Source organism: Pelodiscus sinensis, chromosome 8, assembly GCF_049634645.1.
Source record: "Pelodiscus sinensis isolate JC-2024 chromosome 8, ASM4963464v1, whole genome shotgun sequence".
Lineage (NCBI taxonomy): Eukaryota > Metazoa > Chordata > Testudines > Trionychidae > Pelodiscus > Pelodiscus sinensis.
The window spans coordinates 7,797,737-7,818,499 of NC_134718.1; the positions used below are offsets into that span (position 1 = coordinate 7,797,737).

At 44.6% G+C, this 20,763-nt stretch overlaps 1 protein-coding gene and 1 long non-coding RNA gene across 7 annotated transcripts in view; one reads left to right on the forward strand and one right to left on the reverse strand.

Moving 5' to 3' along the window:
• Positions 1-17,425, reverse strand: part of LOC142830479 (uncharacterized) — a 154,797-nt gene extending 137,372 nt beyond the window's left edge. The window contains exons 1-2 of the long non-coding RNA XR_012905764.1: positions 17,071-17,425; positions 8,781-9,376 (exon numbers count right to left, since the gene is read on the reverse strand). This is a non-coding gene — a long non-coding RNA (uncharacterized LOC142830479). The remainder of the gene's footprint in view (positions 1-8,780; positions 9,377-17,070) is intronic.
• Positions 16,034-20,763, forward strand: part of KAT6B (lysine acetyltransferase 6B) — a 173,906-nt gene continuing 169,176 nt past the window's right edge. For 2 of the 6 annotated variants that reach the window (XM_075935748.1, XM_075935749.1), the window contains exon 1: positions 17,519-17,811. The gene's annotated coding sequence lies outside the window, so the exon portion shown is untranslated. Of the gene's footprint in view, positions 16,058-16,250; positions 16,390-17,517; positions 17,812-20,763 lie in introns of those variants that run through there. The other 4 variants (XM_075935744.1, XM_075935747.1, XM_075935746.1 and 1 more) reach the window with 4 other exon arrangements.

Here is a 20,763-nt window from a genome sequence, read left to right on the forward strand (position 1 = left end):
TCGGGGTGGGGAGGGAGAAGAGGTAAAAAAGTTTGGGGACCTCTGTTCTAAATAGAAGCTCTACTTTCTCCTCCTCTTGACTCCCCCTTCCTACTAAGGACAGTGTGCTTGAGCTACCAGCACACAGAGCCCAAGGGGCGCTCCTGGCTGGTAGGCTTTTTTGATTCCCCATCTTTATTGGGCTTTAAAGAAAAAAAAAAAACCTTAAAACACCCGGTCAGTGCATTACAAAGCCAGTTTCTCCTGACTTTACCATCCACATTTTCACATCAAAAGCTACGAATGGGACACATTTAGTCCACTTAATTAGCCTCATTAACACAGCTCCTACAATTGACACGTACTTCTTCTGCATTATATATAACTTGGTTTCTGTTATTTCCATTCCAGCTTCTCTGATGAAATGCATTTTACCCACAAAAGCTCATGATTGTATCTATTTTTGTTAGTCTCAAAGGGTATGTCTAGACTACAGGGTTTTTTCAAAAAAAGTGGCCTTTTTTCGAAAAAACTTCCCCTGTGTCTAGACTGCTGCCACGTTCTTTCGAAAGTAAATCGAAAGTTTTTTCAACTGCAGAAAACCTCGTTTTATGCGGAAGAACGCCTTCTTTCGAAAGTGCTTTCGAAAAAAGGCGCTATGTAATGCAAACTGTGCTTTTTCGAAAGAGAGCATCCAGACTGCCTGAGAGCTCTCTTTCAAAAAAGCGGCTCGCTTTTTCTAAAGTACTGGTTGTAGTCTAGACGCTCTTTTCGAAAGAGGCTTTTTCAAAAGTATCTTTCGAAAAAGCCTCTTTCGAAAGAGGCTTGCAGTCTAGACATAGCCCCAGGTACCACAGGACTACTCCTTACATATAGCTCAGATTAACATGAGATGGAAATACCATACTGCAAACAATAACTGCAAATATACATAATGTGGCAGTGCTGAAAAATCTACCAAAAAGATGGGGAAGGAGACAAATCAATGCAGCTGAAGAAAATGAAAACATTCTACAGCAGCCAAGCTTGGTTCTCTCAGAGTGATTTGAAGAGGAGTCTACTTCTGACACCCATTTTGTGTATTGAACAGCAATAGACATTAGAAGAGGTCTGGACGGTACATCACGGGGTTTCTTGGTGCGCTCCCAAATGAAAAAGTGGATTATAGATGGAGAAATAATGGAGACTTTTCATTGTGTTCCTACTAGGGCCAGTCCAGCATTTTTACTACTGAGTAGTGACTGCAATAAGATTACACATGGGCCTAAGTATATGCAGGATTGGTCCTTTATTAGTGTAACTTTGAGTTAAGTGGAACTTCTAATGTATGTAAAGTGAGGCTGTAGCCATGCAGATTTTTTTTTTTTTGCATTACATCAGTGCAAAATATGCAGATGTGCAGCACAAATGTAAATCAGGGCTTGAACTAGTGTAGCATATGCTGATTTGAAACCATACTGACACAGCATCACCCCTGGGGGAAAAAAACACCTCCGTGTACAATGGGTCATATTCATATGTATTTTGGAAAACGAGAGCCATGGTGTAGCAGCAAAGTCCATTCAGCAGCCATTGCTATGGCATATTTTTAAAAAAATCGAATCTGACAAACACAGAATGTGTCCCGTGGCAACATGATGAAGTTAAGGAGTCAAGTTGTAACTGAGTCATTCTGTTTTTCTGTATTTTGCTAGTTCTCAAATCGGGGGAAATTAAAGTACCATGTTCCAAGTCCCAGCAGCTCAGTCACTACGGCGCTTAATCTAACACCTTTACATGTACACACACTGAGGAATCAGTCTCCTAACTGGACTAATAGAATGTACCCTGTTTGTGCAGTATGTTTTATGCAATACGTTTAAGCACAACATCCACCAAGCTGTAGATTTTGAATTACCTGAATGTGCTGGACTTTAGAATCTTTCAGTATATAAGAAGGCTGACATGCACTGCTTATGAGGAACAGAAATAAACATTTATAGCTTGGTTAAATGATGCCTGGGGAGGGACGTGGCAACTGCTTGCATAGGATAACTGTCTGCAGATAAACACTACAAATTGAGAGGAATCGTTCAGGGGCTATAATTAGGGGCATAATAAGGTGAAAAGAAAAAAAATGTAAGCTGAATATCAGGGAAAAAGTCCTGAAGGCGTGTTTTACAGACTGTGGAATGATCTCTCAAGGGAGGGCTAGCAGCCCCACTGCTTGGGTCAAATTAAGGTGACTTGCAGAGGAAAGCTCAAAATTGAGTTAAGCATTCATTACTTAAATCTGAATTTTCATTTGCAGGTCACCTTTAAAGCTAGGCTGTACAAAGCACAAATATACTGCAGAGAGCCATCCTGAGTAAATAAGTAAAATGTTTTGCTCACCCCCAGCCCTGGGACAATGGACACTATCAACAAGGGACAATCTATTTTCCATTGTCTGTTTCTATGTGGAGGGTTTTTAATTTTTAAAAACAGCTTAAAAGGGGGGAGGACAGACAGGGGAAAGAGGAAAAAAAAAGATTCTTAAACTGACAAACCCAAAGACATTAATTCAAAATGGAAGCAGACTCACCTTCTATACCAGCTACTATTTCTATGTATTTGTTACACTAGCCCCTACAAGCCTCAGCTCAGATTAAAAAACAAGGGAGCCCCAATCTAAACAGACAAGATAGATGAAGAGAGCTTTAACGTTCCCCTTTATACAGAGGGGAAACTGAGGCCCAGAGAGATCAGGTGACTGGCCTGTAGTTGTGCAGGGAGTCTGTGGCAGAGCAAGAAGATGGAGCCAAGGTCGCCTGATGCCTTAACACCAAAACCATCTTTCCTTTCTGTCAGGGTACCTTGCTCTTGCAGGCCTCAGAGTTGTTGCAAAATTAGCTAGCACATTCGTTGCAACCTAAGCATAATGGGATGTGCATCTTCTTGATTGGGTGGGCTTGAGTCACAAATTAGTGCTTATTAAACATGGCTGGCTGTGGGTTAATTCTTTGTAAAATGAGATTGGTTTTCATGTGTGTCGCACAACTGTGCTCAAGGGACCCTCCTCTGATTGCTTGTGTTACCTACCAGCTGGGAAGTCAGAAGATTGTAATTTTAGAAGCAAAAGGAGAAATGCAATTTCCTTGACTGTAGATTTTTTTAAAAGCAATTATCCACTGTATATAAATTCAACATGTAAACTCACTGCTGATTCTTTTATAAGAGGTTAATTGTTATAATAGAAAAATGTATGCAGCAATTGAAATAGAGCAGGGTGTTCTCTTTGCTGATCATGTTCTGTGTAATAATACTCGACACTTACACAGAGAGTAGCATTTTTCAGTTTTGAAGTGGTTCATTGTGAGGTAGGTTAATACGGTCCCTCTTTAACAAAGGGGGAAACTGAGGCTGGGGGATCAAGGCAAAATGGGCTTGTTGTGTCTAAGCTCTGTTTAGAACACGGGAGTTCTTACTTGCCCAGTATTGTGCTCAGATGATTAGGCTTTGCTATTTTCCATTATTCCACAGGTGGCTAGAGGAATGACTTGTAGGAAAACAGGGAAGAACTATAAAGAGTTAGCCCCGGAAATAGATTAAGAATGTGAGAGCTGGTGGGGAAATGGGCTCTTTAATGGTTTTATTCATAATACTAATTTGTCCTGGCCTTGCATTTTCATCTGAAAGCATTTCCCAAATATGAAAGGCTTGGATGTCACAACATCTCCCTGCAGAAAGGGAATCACAGGGTTAGAAGGAACCACAAGGGTCATTTAGTCTAGAGATTCCCATGCTGGGGGTGACCCCCAGGTGGGCACAGAATGTATTCTGGGAGGGACATGGGAGCTTTGGGGGAGCCTTTAATGTGCACATTTTACTCACAGCAGTGCATTGGGGTCTACTTAAATTGCAGAGAAAGCGCATATTTTTCATGGGTTGCTCAGGGCATAAAGAGCAAATTTCACACCGTTGTATATTCCATCTGACCCTTCTGCGCTGCTGCTGGTGGCACTGCAGCTTTCAGAGCAGGACACTGATCACCAGCCACTGCTTTCCTACCATCTAGCTGTGAAGACAGGGCCACGGCCAGCAGCAGCAAGGAAACGAGAATGGCACGGTGTGGTCTGCTGCTGGTGGTAGTGGCAGAAATGCTGCTTTCAGAGCTGGGCACTCAGCCACCCACTGCTCTCCAGCCACCCACCTCTGAAGGCAGCATAAAAGTAAATGTGGCAACACTATGACCCTCCTACAATAGGCATCGTACTTAAACTTTACTGTCTACTTCAATTGTTCTGTTTAAATCACTGACTTACTGTTTTTAATGTTTAGTGAGAGTTGAACATTTTTTTTTAATTGGAATAAGTTGAAACTCTCTTAACCATGATTTTTTGCTCTGCCAACATCCATGGTCTGGCATGGATGTTGCAGGACCAGAAAGTCCCAGTGCAGGGCCAGCAGCAAGGGTCTCTGTGGGGCCTGCAGCACAGGGGGCTGCCAGCAGCGAGCTGATGGCAGGGCCTCCCAGCATGTTGCAGCGGGGCTGCCTGGCAGAGTTGGCAGACCTGGGCTACGTCTACACTGGCCCCTTTTCCGGAAGGGGCATGTAAATTTCAAGAGTCGTCGTAGGGAAATCCGCGGGGGATTTAAATATCCCCCGCGGCATTTAAATAAAAATGTCCGCCGCTTTTTTCCGGCTTTTAAAAAAGCCGGAAAAGAGCGTCTAGACTGGCCCCGATCCTCCGGAAAAAGTGCCCTTTTCCGGAGGCTCTTATTCTTACTTTGAAGTAGGAATAAGAGCCTCCGGAAAAGGGCACTTTTTCCGGAGGATCGGGGCCAGTCTAGACGCTCTTTTCCGGCTTTTTTAAAAGCCGGAAAAAAGCGGCGGACATTTTTATTTAAATGCCGCGGGGGATATTTAAATCCCCCGCGGATTTCCCTACGACGACTCTTGAAATTTACATGCCCCTTCCGGAAAAGGGGCCAGTGTAGACGTAGCCCTGGTGTGTGGCTGCCAGACAGGGCTGGGAGCCATAGTAGCTTGGTGGGGCAGGAGGCTGCATGATGCAACTGCCTGGCGGGTCCTGGAGCCCCAGCGCAGTGTACACGGCCGCAAGACAGGTCCCGGGCCCCACCGTAGCATGCATGGCTACACGGCGGGGCTGCCTGGCAGGTCCCGGAGCCACATCAGTGATGGCTGCTCAGCGGGGTTGGTAGGGCAGCAAGGCCAGCAGGAGGAGGGGGGCTGGGTCAGAGGCCAGCAGCCGGACCAGGGGGCAGTGACAATGGTCCAGAAATTACCTCCTCTGGTCTGGCAAAATCCCTCATCCAGGACTGGTCAGGTTCCCGGAGTGCCAGACCAGGGAGGTCCAACCTATATACTACTTGTGTGGCAGGGCTGGGGCATAAGTTACTATAGATGTAAGAAGGAGGTATAATCAAAGAAGTCTGACTAGCACTAGCAGTCAGAATTTTGCAGAATTTTTCTCTAAACCCATCCAAGACAGAGGGCTATCTGGCTTTCATCTGAAAACCTCCAATGAAGGAACTTCCACAACCTCCAAGGCAGTCTATTCCGCGGTCCTACTGTTCTTACAGTTAGGAAGGCTTTTTTCCTGAGCTCTATTCTAAATCTGCTCTGCTGTAGTCTGAAACTATTGCCTCTTGTCTTGGCTTCTGTGGTAAGAAAGAACTACTTTTAATAATAGCTCCTCTATGACTTCATAGTTGGGGAAATAAAGGCAAAAAGAAACTATGATTTTCAGATGGGTTGGCAACATGTACATGCCATTAAAATCAATAAAATCCAGATTAAATCCCAAATGTCCTGACTCCTAGTACTGCTAAATTATGTCAGACAATCATTTTACCCTTCTTCTGTGTTTAATCGGCGTGGAGTCCTGTGGCACTTTATAGACTAACTGAAGTGTTGGAGCACAAGCTTTTGTGGGCAAAGACCCACTTTGTCAGATGCATGGGTCTTTGCCCACGAACGCTTATGCTCCAACACTTCAGTTAGTCTATAAGGTGCCACAGGACTCCTCACCGCTTTTGCAGATTCAGACTAACACGGCTACCCCTCTGATACTTGACACCATGCAAGGCTCTGTGTTTACTGTGACACAACGGAGGAGGTAACATGATTCTCTTTTCCTGGGTATTCTAAATTTACGATTACCCAGGACTTCCCCTACATGCAGTAACCAGACTTTGGGGTCCAGTCAGTATAGCTGACTAAACTGTCGGGTTTCCTTTTCAACTGGAGCTTCCAGGCAAAAACCAGGCACCTGGCCACCCTAAGAAAGATGCTTGATTAGCAAACGGCAAATGTTCATTCCTTTCAGAAAATCAGACCCCATTAAGATGTCTCAAGCTGGGTATCCAAAATCACCAGTCATTTTTGAAAATGTTGACCTTTATGTGGAACAATTAATAGACACAATTTTGAACCCTAAATCTTTTGCTGTTGTTCCACTTTGATTTTCTTGTTTTACAGTTCTGTTAACTGAGCCTCACACAATAAGGCTCTGGTCATTCATCCACATAGGGTGTGATCCAAAGTTCATAGAACTCAATGGGAGTCCTTCCATTGACTTCATTGGTCTCCGGATCAGGCCCTTACACAGGTGCATAATTTTGTTCACATAAATAATGCCACTGAAATCTTTAAGCCTACTTAGATAAGTAAAATTACACATGTCCTTAAGAGTTTGCAGGATTGCAGCCTATATTTGCCCAGGGAAAGTATGGATTTTGATTGTAAGCATTTCTATTTTATCATCATCAAATAGAGTTTGGGTAAAGAGAGTTTAAACCTGGGCAGGTAAAACGTTATGGCAGTTTCACGAGCCTGTATTGAAGAGTTGTATGAATTAGATAGCTGTTTCTTAAACTTTTTAAGATCAAGGAACACCAAACAATTTTTTTTAATGAGGAACACCAAGGATTTTTTGCTGAGCAAAAAAAAAAAAAGGGGGCGGGGGAGAGGAAGGGAAGTTATTGAGGGAAAAAAAAGTCGCCTGCCTCTTTAAGGGTGGCCATTTTGAACTCTGTTGTTCTCCGCCGGCACACCTCCAACTGCCTCGCGGCACATTGGTGTGCTGCAGAACACAGTTTAAGAAACACTGAGTTAAATGCTTCAATCCATTGATTGTGCTTTTATTACTTTGTGACGTAGGCCACTGGGATCCTTCAGGATACCAGGGACAGTGTAAGCCTGAGTTGTTACAGGCCCCAATTCTGCATTAGAATTTGCTAGAAGTGATGCTTGCAAACTCCCTTTGCCTTCAATAGGACTGCTCCTGTGAGTAAAACAAGCTAGAATTAAGGGGAGATTTTGGTTGGCACAGATGGGAGTTAGGCACCCAATTCCCAGTGAATGTCAGTTAATTGCCTAGTTCCCATCTGTGCTTTGGAAATAGCCCCTTTTGCTCTCAGGCAGCTTCCATTGCCAATATAGAGAACACTGGTGTTTGCATCTGAACAAAATATTCATGTTCTCTTATAGCCACATGAGATAAAATCTAAATAACTTAAATGAGCAACATGAAAAGGTATTAAACAAAAATGTGTGTTGGTCAAAAATTTATTTGTGGGGGGGGAGGGGGGAAGACAGCAAAAAAAGCAAGTGAAACAGGGACAGATGTTGAGGAAAAGCTCCAGGCCTGATTACCCAGGCATCAAGGGGGCTCAAAAACGAGAGAGGATGTTCTGTAGCTTAATTAATGGAAAGAGGCCTGTATGTCTGACAGCAGCCCTTCTGCAAGGTGAATTCTTTCATAAAAGGCCTCATTCATGAGTTGCCAAGACATCCACAACCTATTCTTGAATTCACACAAAAATTAAAAGAAAAACAACCGACTGGCTAATTTAGCAACTTGCAGGATGCAGCTGGTGCTACTGTTTTCATAAAAAAAAAATAGCCTTTCCCTTTCACCTTCCAACCATTCTGATCCCCCCCCCCCCCCCCCCCAGCTATTTTGTATCTTGCAGCACCAGTGCTGAGCCTGACAACTCTCTGACTTAGCTGGCACTGTGGGATACAAAATAACAAAGGGAGAAAACATCAGGATAGTGAGAGGGGTGATGGCTAGCACCACAAAAATACATACAACCACAGCACCGCCTGCTCTGATCTTGCTTGTGCTTCTAACAGCAGAGAGAGATGGAAATTTTCCCCTTTTTAAAATAAAACCATATTTTTCTATGAATTAAACAAAAGGCTTAATGATGCCAGACTGTGAGTCCCCCACCTCAGCATCCTGATGAGTCACTATCTACCTACCCGTGACAGAGAACATAAGGGATAGCTTGTGCCACAGAGCTCTGCAGCAGAATATTTAAAGAGGATTACTTTATGTTTCCAGCACTGATAATTTACCTTCGCCTCTACTGCAGTTCCCAGCTCTTCTGGTCATTAACGCTCTCAAAGATCTGAGGCAGATCAATCAATTGATTGATCCATCAGGTACCATTCCAAAAATTCTCTTTACACACAGTTCTTTCCTACTCAAGAGGTGTTTTAAAACCTTGCCCCTCTGTTTATAGCCCTGGTTCAACTTCAGCAGGGTTAGACTGGCTACTGGCTGAGCACACCATACTGATTAGGCCATCTCTGAGCAAGATTAGAACACACTGTTTGAAGTGGTCTGGGTCGTGGACTTCCCATCTGTGCCTGGGCCCTCTATGTTGCAAAATGGGTGGAGCTGGCTGTTTGCAGCGGTCAGAAGTGGTTGAATGATTCCCCTAGTGTTCACCGGAGCATCCACAGCTAAAGCAGTCACTGCATTTTAAATAAAACATTAAATGTACAAATAACAAACAAGTAAATATACCCAGTTAAAATCACAGCAGCCAATATCTTGGTGTCTGGCTGAGCTCCTCGGGGCAGAACTTCAGAAGACACAGAAAGGGGCCACAAAAGGAGGAGTTCGGCTTCGAGAGCAGACTTAGAGCAGACTCGGGGCTGTTTTACACAAAGCTGGCTTATAATGCTCCTATTAGGGCATTCCAGTTTCCTTGTGTGATACATCTAGTCAAAAAATATAGGAGGGATGAAGGGAATGAAATGGATGAAAAAGTGTCAGAAGTCCCCTCCCACATGTTCTATTCTTCTTGGCAACATTTGACAAAAACGGCTAATTAAAAAATCAAAATCTGGAAAATGTCAATCAGTTGTAGCTGGACGACAGTGTTCTAGAACGATCTCCCTGTAGGAGACTATGAAGCGTCAGCGTTGGGAGCCTCAAATTTCGGGTGCTTCAGAAGCTCAGAGTATTGTTAGTTATGAAACTTGCCTGTGCCGTTGCTCACAGGGGCTCAGGATGGCCTCGTCTCCTAGTGAGCTCTGCAAGTGGGTTGCTCGGGAGAGGTATTTGTCTCCCTCTTCCTCTCCTGATGGGTCTGGAGAGGGCTGTGAACGTAAAGGCCACTGAAAAAGAGAGAGAGAGCAAGAGAGAGAGAACTTCAGCAGCTTTGAATAGGGTGGCCAGGTGTCCGGCTTTGAATCAGACAGTCCAGTATTTGAGCTTTCTGTTTGGGAAACAAATTGAGAAAATAGAAATGAGAAAACAGAAATGTCCGGTATATTCTAAATAGGATGGAATGTCAATTGTGATGTCATGTCAAGTGTGTCCGGTATTTTTGTTGAAACCATCTGGCAACCCTAGCTTTGAAAGCATGGAAAAAGCTGTTGGGACGCCATGAAGGGGGATTTCATGTGAACTCCACAGAGAATCCCATCATCTCAAGAAGTGGCAACTCAATATCCCCAAAGGGAACAGAGGGAGGGAAACCTGAACCTGTAGACAAGTCAACCGATAACAATTGGAGAGTTAATTACCTTCATGCTAAGAAAGACAAGCCAAGGTGTTAAAACCCTTCCTACAAACACCAGCACCCTTCTCCCGTTTCACCTAGCCTAACAAAACCTAGTACGATTTGTGGATGAAGAGTCTGTACAGAACCCTGATTATGGCGGCTTTCATTAGCTCTGAGAAAAGAGATCTCCATTCGTTTTCAGTTTCCTCCTTCATCACATCAGCTGCCTACAGAGAATCATGGTAAATATGTGTAAAAACACAACGCTGTGCCAAGTTCGATGATACTGTCTGATGTAGGGAGCTAGAATTTAAAAGGCCAGCCTTTCATTTTGGGATTAGACAGGAAAATACTACTTTTGCACCCAGCAGTCAAACTCCATCTGCCAAAGAGAAAATCTCTTAAAACCAATATACATATGACAAAACTTACTGCAGATTGCAAGAGCAGAGGCTTCTGTATTTTCTTTATCAGAATCGTTTTGGGTCACTCTTTTTATTATGTTTTCATTTATAAAGGGTTAGTACATGATTGATAGGTTATAAGTATGTTGCAGATATAAGCAGTATGTGTTATAGAGGTTTATAAGCATGTTGGTAAGTGTTATAGAGGATTATACAACAAGATTATAAGTATCCTATTGACCTGCTGGACTCATAACAATTGAGTGGTCAGTTGTTAAACATATATTCATCACGTATTATCCCTTTATTAACTATTTATAAATGAAACCTGTTAGCATGTAGTCTGACCTTGATTTGGATGCATTATACAAGACTTTGGAACAGTGCACGTAAGAAAGGCGCTATATATATTTCATTCATCTGCTCTGTTTTAGGGAATTTTCATTTGTTTGTTTTGTGGGAGGCGTGTTTCTTTAAAGTCCTGGAAACTGACTCCTCCTGATGAGGTTCATGAGCTGTTTTGAACTGTAGTTACTGTAGCAGAAGAACAAGGCCCTTGGGAAGGTGTCAAAATGTATATTTACAAGTAAGTGGTTTTGTTCTCCTTGGCTAACAGTTTTCTCGGACTAGAAGTGGACAGGGGTTCTAAGGGTATGTCTGAAGTGCAGTGGAACACCCCTAACTGGATCATGTGAGCTGATTTCGGATTGTGGGGCACAGGTTGTAGGGCTATAAAATCGCTGTGCATAGGTTCAGGCTCTGACTGAGAGGTCCCAGGGGTCTCAGAGCCTAGGTGCCAGCCTGCGCCCAAATACCTACACTGTAACTTTATAGCCCCATGGACCGAGCCCCATGAGTCCAAATCTGCTGACGCAAGCTAGCCATGGGTATTCTATTGCAGTGTAGTCATATTTTAAGAGGTTTGAACAGGGGGCAAACTGTCAGAATGACTGCTGGGTTCTATTCCCAGCTCTAGCACTTGCTACAAACCACTCCTTGCCTCGGTTTCCCCATCTGTAAGATAGGGATATTAATACGCATTCACCCAAGAGGGCTGTTGTGAGGCTTAATTAATTAATGTTTGTATACTAGATCCTTGGATTTAACCAAGTTACAGAAGTGTGATTTATTATTAAAAGTCACCCTTTGTCCCAATGGGATGGCAATTGATCCAGCACAAACATTCTGATTCTCGTATCATAGCATCACACCAATTATAATTCTGGAGCTAACGTTGTGTCAGCATTTCTGCTGTAAACCCTTCATTTAAGGGATTTAGAAAGAAAATACAAGAACTAAATGAGGCATCAGCAGGTGATTATTTTATACTACCATTTTGTTATTTAAGACTAATCGCTGAACGAGTGAGTACAGCACAGGCCCAGAATATATGGTCATAAATATTTTACTATATATATTTGTTACTATTTATTAATTGTATGAGGTGAAACCTAAAGGCAGGGATCAGGGTTCCATAGTGCTAGTGTGTATATAATAAAGCATACCATGTACAGTATTCTCATACATAAGACAAGGAACATAAAATTCACCTGGAAAGGGATTGGCTCACATATATGGACCACTCTTTCAGGTTCAGTTACAATGAATGTAAGAGCTACAGAAGACAGAGGTGAGATGAAGAAGGGATGAGTTATTACCAGGCCAGAAAGAAATCTGCGTGGGAGCTCAAGACCACAGCGGGAGCCGCAGCTTTGCTGTTGAACTTGAGCAACGAAGCAGGCCAGAAAAAGAGATGTAGCTGCAGAATTTGTGTACCTGACATGTCTATGGAGACACTTAAAAGTGGACAGAGAGATAGCTTACTGATCTTTTCATATTTGTTCATTTTTTTAATTGTATCCTTTGGTATATATGGTTGTGACTACTTTCTTCCACTATTTGATCTGAGGAAGTGGGTCTGGCCCACGAAAGCTCATCATCTAATAAACCATCTTGTTAGTCTTTAAAGTGCTACATTGTCCTGCATTTTGATCTTTTGCAGGTATCTTTATCCCCAACAAGGCCACTACAGCTAATGATCATTACACAATAACTCTTGAGTGACATTGTGGCTGAATTTGTCAATGGGGCTTTTGCTATTTACTTAATTGGGGTCTGGATTTTACCCCTTAACCTTTCCAAAGGAGATAATTTAGGGCCCATTATTAAAATGATGGAACCCCTGGTTTTTTTTTCTAAATTCATAAAAATAAAGGACAATAATGACTCCAAGGAAGAGAAATACCCTCAGAGAAGGACATGCCCTTTGCAAATGAGCAGCATGTGTATTTAGATGAGAGTGCCCTCAAATTTCTGAGCTGATGCGAATTGGTTAGCCCTTAGCTGATGTGTATTGGTTTGTCACAAATAAGGAGGTTTAAAGGGAAGGTTCAAACTTCAGCCTCTTGTTTCTCTGGTTCCCTAAGCCCTGTTACATAGATGGTTACAAATCCCTCCTCTTGTAACTACACTGATCTTAATGGAATTACACCGTGGATTAGATTTACATATGGGAATAACTTTACACTCAGGAGTAGCCCCTACATAGATTGTAGAATCAAGCCCCAATGTATTATTATTGTTTGTATAACGCCCAACCTATAATTCCCAGACAGGTAGGAACACAAGTAGTGCTTCTGCTTAAGCACTGAGCTCAAACTGCTATATCCTTGTGAAGATAATACTTCAGCCAGAAGGCTTGGTTTTCAGAAGTGCTAAACATCCACAACTCCGACGGAAGTATGTGGCAGCACTTCTCAAAATCAGGCACTACATCCTTATTTACACTGGCTTGCATCCACAAAGTGGGTAACGTGTCTGGATTTCTGCACGAACCCTAAAGACATACAGTCCATCAGACATGTAGATGTATGCAAACAAATGTGTCTAGCAGCACACATGTGAAGGTCTATCTGTATTTTCCTACTGAAAAACAAAAGTATTAGGCTTATCATAATTAAGGGAAGGAAATTGGCATGGAATGATGAATTGGACCATAATATTCCCTTGTAGATTCAGGTGCAGTAGTGTGCTTTTGATCTTGGAAAGTACTTGAGGCTCTGAGGCACATGCGGGGATCACATAGCACATTTCTACCTGAGATGTCTAGACATCTTTCAGAACTTACGAGCATCATTTGGTATTGTAACTCATTAGTGTTAATAATTATAAGAGATGGGGGAAGGAGGTGGGGCAATAGCTTTTATTGGACCAACTTTGTCAGTCAAAAAGACAAGTTTTCAAGCGCTTCTTCTCTGTGCAACTCAAAAGTTTGTCTCTTTCACCCTCAGAAGTTGTTCCAATCAAAGTTATTACCTCACCTACCTTGTCTCTCTCATATCTGTTTGAACCAGCAATAACAGTACTGCAGATAGTAGTCATAGGCATATAAATCCATCACAGTTTGGGTACATCTGCACTTGCTCCCTAGTTCGAGCTAGGGATGCAAATGTAGGCGACCGAAATTGCTAATGAAGCAATGCTGGCATGTTACTCAACAGCTGATTTGAAAGTGAAAGTGCGTGCTGGGACGCGTTAGTTCGAACCAAATCCCAGGGCTCTAAAATATCACAAATCAGAAGCCTTATAACATAGTCCGAAATGACTTTCTGATATAGATGTAGTAAACCTACATCTCTTTCTGATCTCAATCCAATACATGAGCATCTACTAGTGGGGAAAGACCTTGATTTATTGGAACAGATTATTTCCTATCCACTTTCTAATGGCAGATGTCTTTTCTTTTTTCCTCTCCCGTAGAGAGTTTTGAACTTCACAAAACCTAAGAGAGTCTGTGATTACAGGATACCTGTGGGCAGCATTTCATCCACAGGGTGTGGAAAGGGAAGTCAGTGGGCCTACTTGTGTGAGTAACATCAAGCATTTCCATGGGCGGCTGGTAAAGGTAGGGTTGGAGGAGGCAAAACCTCAACCTAGCCCCTTTTGCCTAGGCCACACACCCCCATCACAGGGAGGCTGGGCGGCACGTGACCTGAGCCTACCCAGCCCGGAACACAGAGAGGGCAGATGGCTCCAACCTTTCTGACCCCAGAGCACGGAGTGGCCGGGCACTGGGGGCAGCAACACTCTGACCCCAGTATGCCTCCAGCAGGCGTTCTGGGGGCAGAGTGTGGGCGGGGCCAGGGTAGCAGCTGGGAAGGCAATGCCCTCCCCTGCCTAGTGTATCAGCCGCCCATGAGCATGTGTGCGTTTCCAGGATCAACTCCCAGATTGGGTATCTACAACAGGGAGGATCTTTTCAAAAAGATGCTGGAGTAAACTTACATGCCTCGGTAGCATGCGCTGGGGAGAAAGTTATGTTCTATTATTAGACTACTAGAAGATTTACCCTGTGTTGCTCGGATCCTTAAATCAATTAATTTTTTGGGAAAATAAAATGGACATGTACATACTTCATTTAAACTATTGTTCTGGGGTGAGGCTTGAGATGAGTATGCAGGCTGCCTGGAAGAGAGAGGACTACTCCAGCATGGAGCAGACGTGTCTGGGGATGGGGAGCAGCCGCCCCTCCGCTTCCCCAGCACAGAGGTGCCCCAGCTGGAAGGGAGGCACAGTCCTCTGCCGGCTGAGAACAGAGTTGCCTGCCCGCCCTGAGCCCTCTTTCAACATTCGCTCAGTTACGTCAGTTTTGAGGACTGTACTTGATTTAGTGATCCTGTCTCTTTTCGGTTTGGTTTTAAGAGAAGCCAATCCCATTCCAGGCACATCCATTTTCCTGGAACAACCAAACTCTGACATTGCTTTAAGTTACGATAAGAGGCATACTGAATTTGGTGGGTCTAGTTCTTACCGTGTAGGAGGTGTTCTTGAACAAACAAACAGACAAACTCAAACAGATAGTAGATAGTGAAGTGTGATGTTTGCTCACTATACGTGAGCAAACATCTGAAAGTATGAGAGCTTTGACCTGATGTCTGGCTCTTGCTAACGTCACTCAGGACGGCAGCATGAAGGAGCTGGTGAGAAGTGGGACTTGACACAAGTGTAGCCTTCCTAGAACACCAATACATGTAGAATCAGGACACCTAGTTCCCTAAAATAAGTCTGTATAGTAATCTCACCGGATAAGCATCACAGGGGAGGAAATATTCACCATTTGCTCATTTCTTCCCTGTCCCATTGGCGATTATGACAGACTTGCCCAGAGTGGGGAAAGAGGGGTTCAGGAGGATCTCTCATTATGGACGAAGCAATTTAAATCATTTTATGATATAGGAATCTGCAGTCTCCCTGTGTGTCTTTTTTCCCATTCCAATGTTTTAAATTTCCAAATATTTATTTTTCAAATGATTCATTTAAAACATCTCAGAAGCTTGAGAACCCTGCAGAATACTTTTAAATCAGGTAAGATATTTATAACTATGTTCTACCACTTCCCAATCCAACCAAAACACCCCAAAACATACCCCTCCCCTACCCGGTCTGTAACCCAGACCTAACCAGACTGGCACTGATGATCAGAAACCACCAATCCCTCCAACCTTCCTTAATTTTTTTCCTCCTTTTTTGAAAAAGCCCTATTTCCTACTTTCCAGCAGCAGACAGAAAAGTGGGGAGGGAACCTCATCTGTCACAGTCTATGCAGATTAACCTTTCAATTAGCTGTTCTCAGGTTCTGTGTCTTAGCACCAGCGCTCCAATCTGCGTCCATTTAGCATCAGGAAGGCTTGAGGTTTAGGGTGGTTTTTTAAAATTAATAATAGTCATTATTTGTTTTAATGTTTTCCCTTTGCTTCCCCACATCCTGACAGGAACGGTTGCAACCCATTTTTGTATGTATGATCTCACTCCCACCCCTCTTTTTTTTTGGTGTGTGTGTGTATGTGTGTGTAAGAAGAGGAGCCCTACAGAGGAGGAGGGGAGACAAGGTATTCTCTCTATATTATTCTTTTTTTTTTTCTTTTGCAAAGGGGTTTAGAAAAGGTAACTGATGCAATCAATCCGTTAACTTGGGATTCCCCCCCACCCCTTCCTTGTCTGTCTTTCCTGGCTGCGTTTCCTCACTGTGTATGTGTGAGGGGGAGGTTGTGTTGTTGTTGTGTTCCTGGCTCTGGTTGCAGCCAGGAGAGAGGAGAGAGAGAGAGAGAAGCGGCGATCGCGTTTCAGGGGCAGCACATTCCGCAGGAACCGCTGCTGCAGAAACACACACAGCCAGAGAAAGGAGGTCATTGCAAGCCAAGGGGGGAAACCTGCACCGGAGGTTAGACTCGTAGGAGTTTATGGGCCGGGGGGGGGGTGGTAACAGGGAGCATGCGATGGATTTTGTTTTGCATTAGGTGACAGGCTGCAATTTACCATAATAACCCTCTTCCCCTCCTCTCTGTGCAAGGGGCTTGTCACTTTTTTTCCCTCCCCCGTTTTTTTTTTTTTTTTTTTTTTTTGCATTGGAGGCTGATGCACGTGTTTGCAGACACTTGTGCTCGGCAAAGCATTGCAGCGTCCCCGTGCATGTTGCAGAGGAGGGGATGGCTGGGGTGGGTGGGGGAGGGAAGGCAAGGGGGAGGGGGGCTGGCTGGCTTTTTGTGTGTTGCATGCGCCCACCCTAGCCTCCTCCGCAGAAGGGGTGACAGGGAAGTCCTGGTGCTTTGCATGGGGAAACTTGTAGGGACCGGCATGTGGCGTGGGAGCTGGGAGTCATTGTCACCCCCCCCCCCCCCGCCCCGCGGCCCCTCCATGCGCGCTGAGCCGCTGCTAGTGCCAGGCACCTCGGGAGGGTGATGCTGAGAACACGCAGGGTCCATCTCGCCCGCCCGCACGAGTGGCAAGATCCGCGGCACGCGCGTGAAGCTCCGTATTTAAGGCTGCGTATTAATGTGTGTCGCGCGCCCGCCCTGAAGTATTGGCTCGGCGGCCGTCGCTTGTGTCTCTTGCCAGCACTCACCTCTCGAACAAACTTCAGGAGCAGGCGGCGACGGGGAGGGGGAAGGGGCGGGAAGCAGGCGGGATTGACGGGCGCGGCAGCCAATAGGAGGGCGACGTTGCGAGATTCCTCGCCCCCACTCGTAATCTGCTGCCAATCGCTAGAGTTCAAGGCTGGGCCAGGGGGTAGCCGGGTCCCCGCGGGTGTTTGGCGGCGGCAGCGGCCAATGGCTGTCCACGGGGCCTCCCCCTTGGCAGATGGGCGGGGCTCCTCATAGCGGCGGAGGGAGTGTCCCGTGATTGGCACGCCCCGCCCTCCAATGGGGAGCCTGGCTGGCCGCTGGGCGGGGCGCGCCGCTCCTGCGGTCGGCCGATGGACAGCGGGGGCGGCCAATGAGCGCGGCGCGGCGCGGCCCAATGCCGAGCGGCGGTGGGCGGGGCTTGCGCCGGAGGGCGGAGTCTGTGTGTGTGGTGGGGGGGGGGAGGGTAGGTAAGGTTTTAATGAGACTCCATTGGGCTGTAATCAGTGTCATGTCGGATTCACGTTAACTACAACAGGGTGAAACAAAATGGCGGCGGCTTAGGTGAGCCCAGCAAGCGCCGCCGCCGCAGCAGGGCGGGGGGAGCCAGCCGCAGCAGCAGGGGCGGCAGCTGCCTCAGCCTCGCAGCAGCAGCAGCAGGGGGAAGAGCCAGCAGCAGGGGGAGCAGCCGCAGCCGCACCTGGAGGTGGCTCCTCCCCTTCCCAGCCCTGATCCCCGCCGAGGTGAGTGGTACCCTGAGCGGGGGAGGGGCGCGCTGTCCCCACAGCATCCCTCCCCCAGGGCAGGGGGGGGCAGGTCTCTCACCCAGGCACCGCCTCGTGAGGGGGCAGCCCACGGGGATGCTGCCCTCCCCGCCCAGCCTGCTAACGTGCAGGAAAACGGGGGCGAGGGGGGGCTGCCTGCCTGAAGAGGGGTCTCTTTTAAAATGATGCTCCCTTTCCCCACTAACAGCCCCCCTCCCCGTGATAGCTGAGACGTGCCAGTCAAGTCCTTCCCCCCCCTTGGCTGCCCCAATATTGCGAATTTCAAAATGCTGCCTTGGAAACACTTGGTTTCCAACGCGTCCCCGCTCAGAACTTGCTCGTGGAGAATTTCATATTCCCCTCCCTCCCCCCCCCCCTCCACAAACTTTGCCTTTCAATCACGCCCAGCCCCTCAAAAATAGGTCTCCAACAAAAGCAGCCACCCCAGACCAGCCCTGGAGTCGGAATAGCCACTCCTCGCAGTCACTGATGACTTCAGATCACTGTCATGGTAGTAACACCTTCAGTGCTTTTAAAAATGAGGGGAGGTAGGGGAAGAAGGTGGGAAGGACAAACGTTCAGTTTTGTTGCTGTCATGTGGTGGTGGTGGTGGTGCTAGGGTGGTGCTTGTTGCTGTCATGATGTTGTTGCTGATTTAATATGTGATCTTAAGCTGGTTTGTGGGATATTGCAGCATACAAACACTTCATCAGGTCCTGGTTTACACTTGCTGCTTTCCAAGAAATTAAATAATCCCTTGATTTATTCCTTGCAGCGAAACTTACGAATGCCTCTCCCTTTGCAGTTAGCTAAGGTTTATGCAAGTACCAGTTCATTCACTTGTCATAACTAAAGGTATATACTGTGTGAAGAGAAATGAAATCACTGGCTCCATGATCTGAATAATTTTAATTTAAAGAGTGTTATATGCACTGAGAGTTCCTCTGACTTTTTTTCTTTAGTGGTTGTATTTATTTTGAGAAGGAAACCCATGTCTTGAATCTTTAATTGAGCAGCTAGAGGAAGGAATTAGAATTGATGGGCTGCATAATTCAAAATAATAGGCTGGATGAAAGGAGTGTGGCCAAGAGAGTTTGTTTAATGCAATGGCAGTTTTGTCGTCTTTCTCCACTCCTGCTGCAATCCTTACCTGACCCTGATGCTGCAGCAGAGAGCTGGCCTGCTGCTCCTGCTTCTGCTGTCTGTGAACAGAGCAAATAGGAAGGAGCTGAATGAAATGGTACTTTTCAGGTCACCAGCAGGTTGCACAACTCACTGTCTCTTTTCTGTTCTCTCTCCCCTTCTCACCTCCAAATCTATTGTGTTTGTTTACTTGTGTATAATATGTAAAGCATCTGAGGATAACTTTGAGTTCTTATGAACAGCTACATTAAAACTTGTTTTCATCTAAGCAAACAGCTTGGTTTCTGCAATTCAAATTGTTTCTGAATGGTCCAGATACTAGATTAGTCTAAAGGAAGATGTCATTACAGGATTATAGGATTAGAGACTACATTGAAGAATGACATGTTCAGTCAAGGTATTTTTAATTAGCTTTAGCCCTACAGTAGATATGTTTTTAAAGCCAGGATATTTAACTTCATTCTAAACATTGTTATGATTTTGCAACTATTTTTTATCTAGCCTAGCTAATGACTTAAACACAGGCCAAACACTGAACATGGAGGTCTTTTCTTGTGTTGCAAAAGCAAGGTGCTGTGCTTTCCAGTGCTGCTGTATCTGCATGCTTTATACTAATGTCTGAATGTTCAAAAATGTAGCCAAAGGATTACTGACTCCTAACCACTTGGCTGCTAAAATGCTGCATTTTAAAAGTGATCAGAGTTGCTATGGCTTTCAAATCAAGGCATAATTGAGCATTTGAAAAACTGAAACCATAATACATAGTACCCACTAAGTTAATGCACGCCACCAAGAGACTTGGAACTGGTCCCTTCCAATTTAAAGTCATGATGGTAAAACTAATCCTTGCTTTGCTGAAGCTTAGGAAAGTCTTAATAGAGTATTACTTAATGTTAATGTTTGAATTTTTTTGAATGAGTAATGTGCACACCAAGAAGATTGTATAATATTCTTTACTAGTTTACTTAATAAAATGAAGTGCCAACAAACTTTTGGCCAGATAACAATTGCAATATTAAGTTTTAAATGTGTGTGACTTTGGTTTCAGCTGTGATAAAAATATTTTACAAAATTATTATCCATAGCTATATTTTGCATCTTCCTTCAAAATAAAACTATGGTTAATAATTTTGTGAAATAGTACAGAATTCACTTGTTAACTTTGAAAAGTTAGGCAGTAGCGTGAGGCAGCAGGTGGGAGTGGGTACGCGCAGGGAGCCGGCTTAAGCGCTGGTTACCCGCATGCACTGGCACCTAGAGAGCCAACTGCTGATTTTTCAGCAGTTACACGGTTACTTAATTGCATGCATTTTAACATCTATTTTTCTGATTTCTGCTAATTTGTTTTAAAAAAATTGAAGTTAAATTTTCTACAGAGTTAGGCTAGCCAGAAAAGCAAAAACGCTGAACAGTGCTGGGGAGAATGTTTGTTTGCTAGTAAGTTTTTCATTTACAGTAGACCTTTTTGATGCCCATTGTGAATGCATCAAGGTGCTTTGCTTAATTAAATATACTCCATGACAAAACAACAGAATACCAAAGTCATTATTTGTCAACTTTTTAAAAAAAGTAATTCAAAAGCCTGGTTGAACAAGTGTCGCACTGTGTCTTTGAGCTTAACAAACTTGGACCATGGTGGACCTCTGGAACAAGTACATTTTAAAGATGGTGCTTCTCCATTGAGAGAACCTTGCTATATGCAGTGTAAATTCTCTGTAATTCTGGTGATACACTCCACCAGTGTTGATTTAGTAGGGGCTAGCATGCAGGAGATTGTGACAGCGAGGG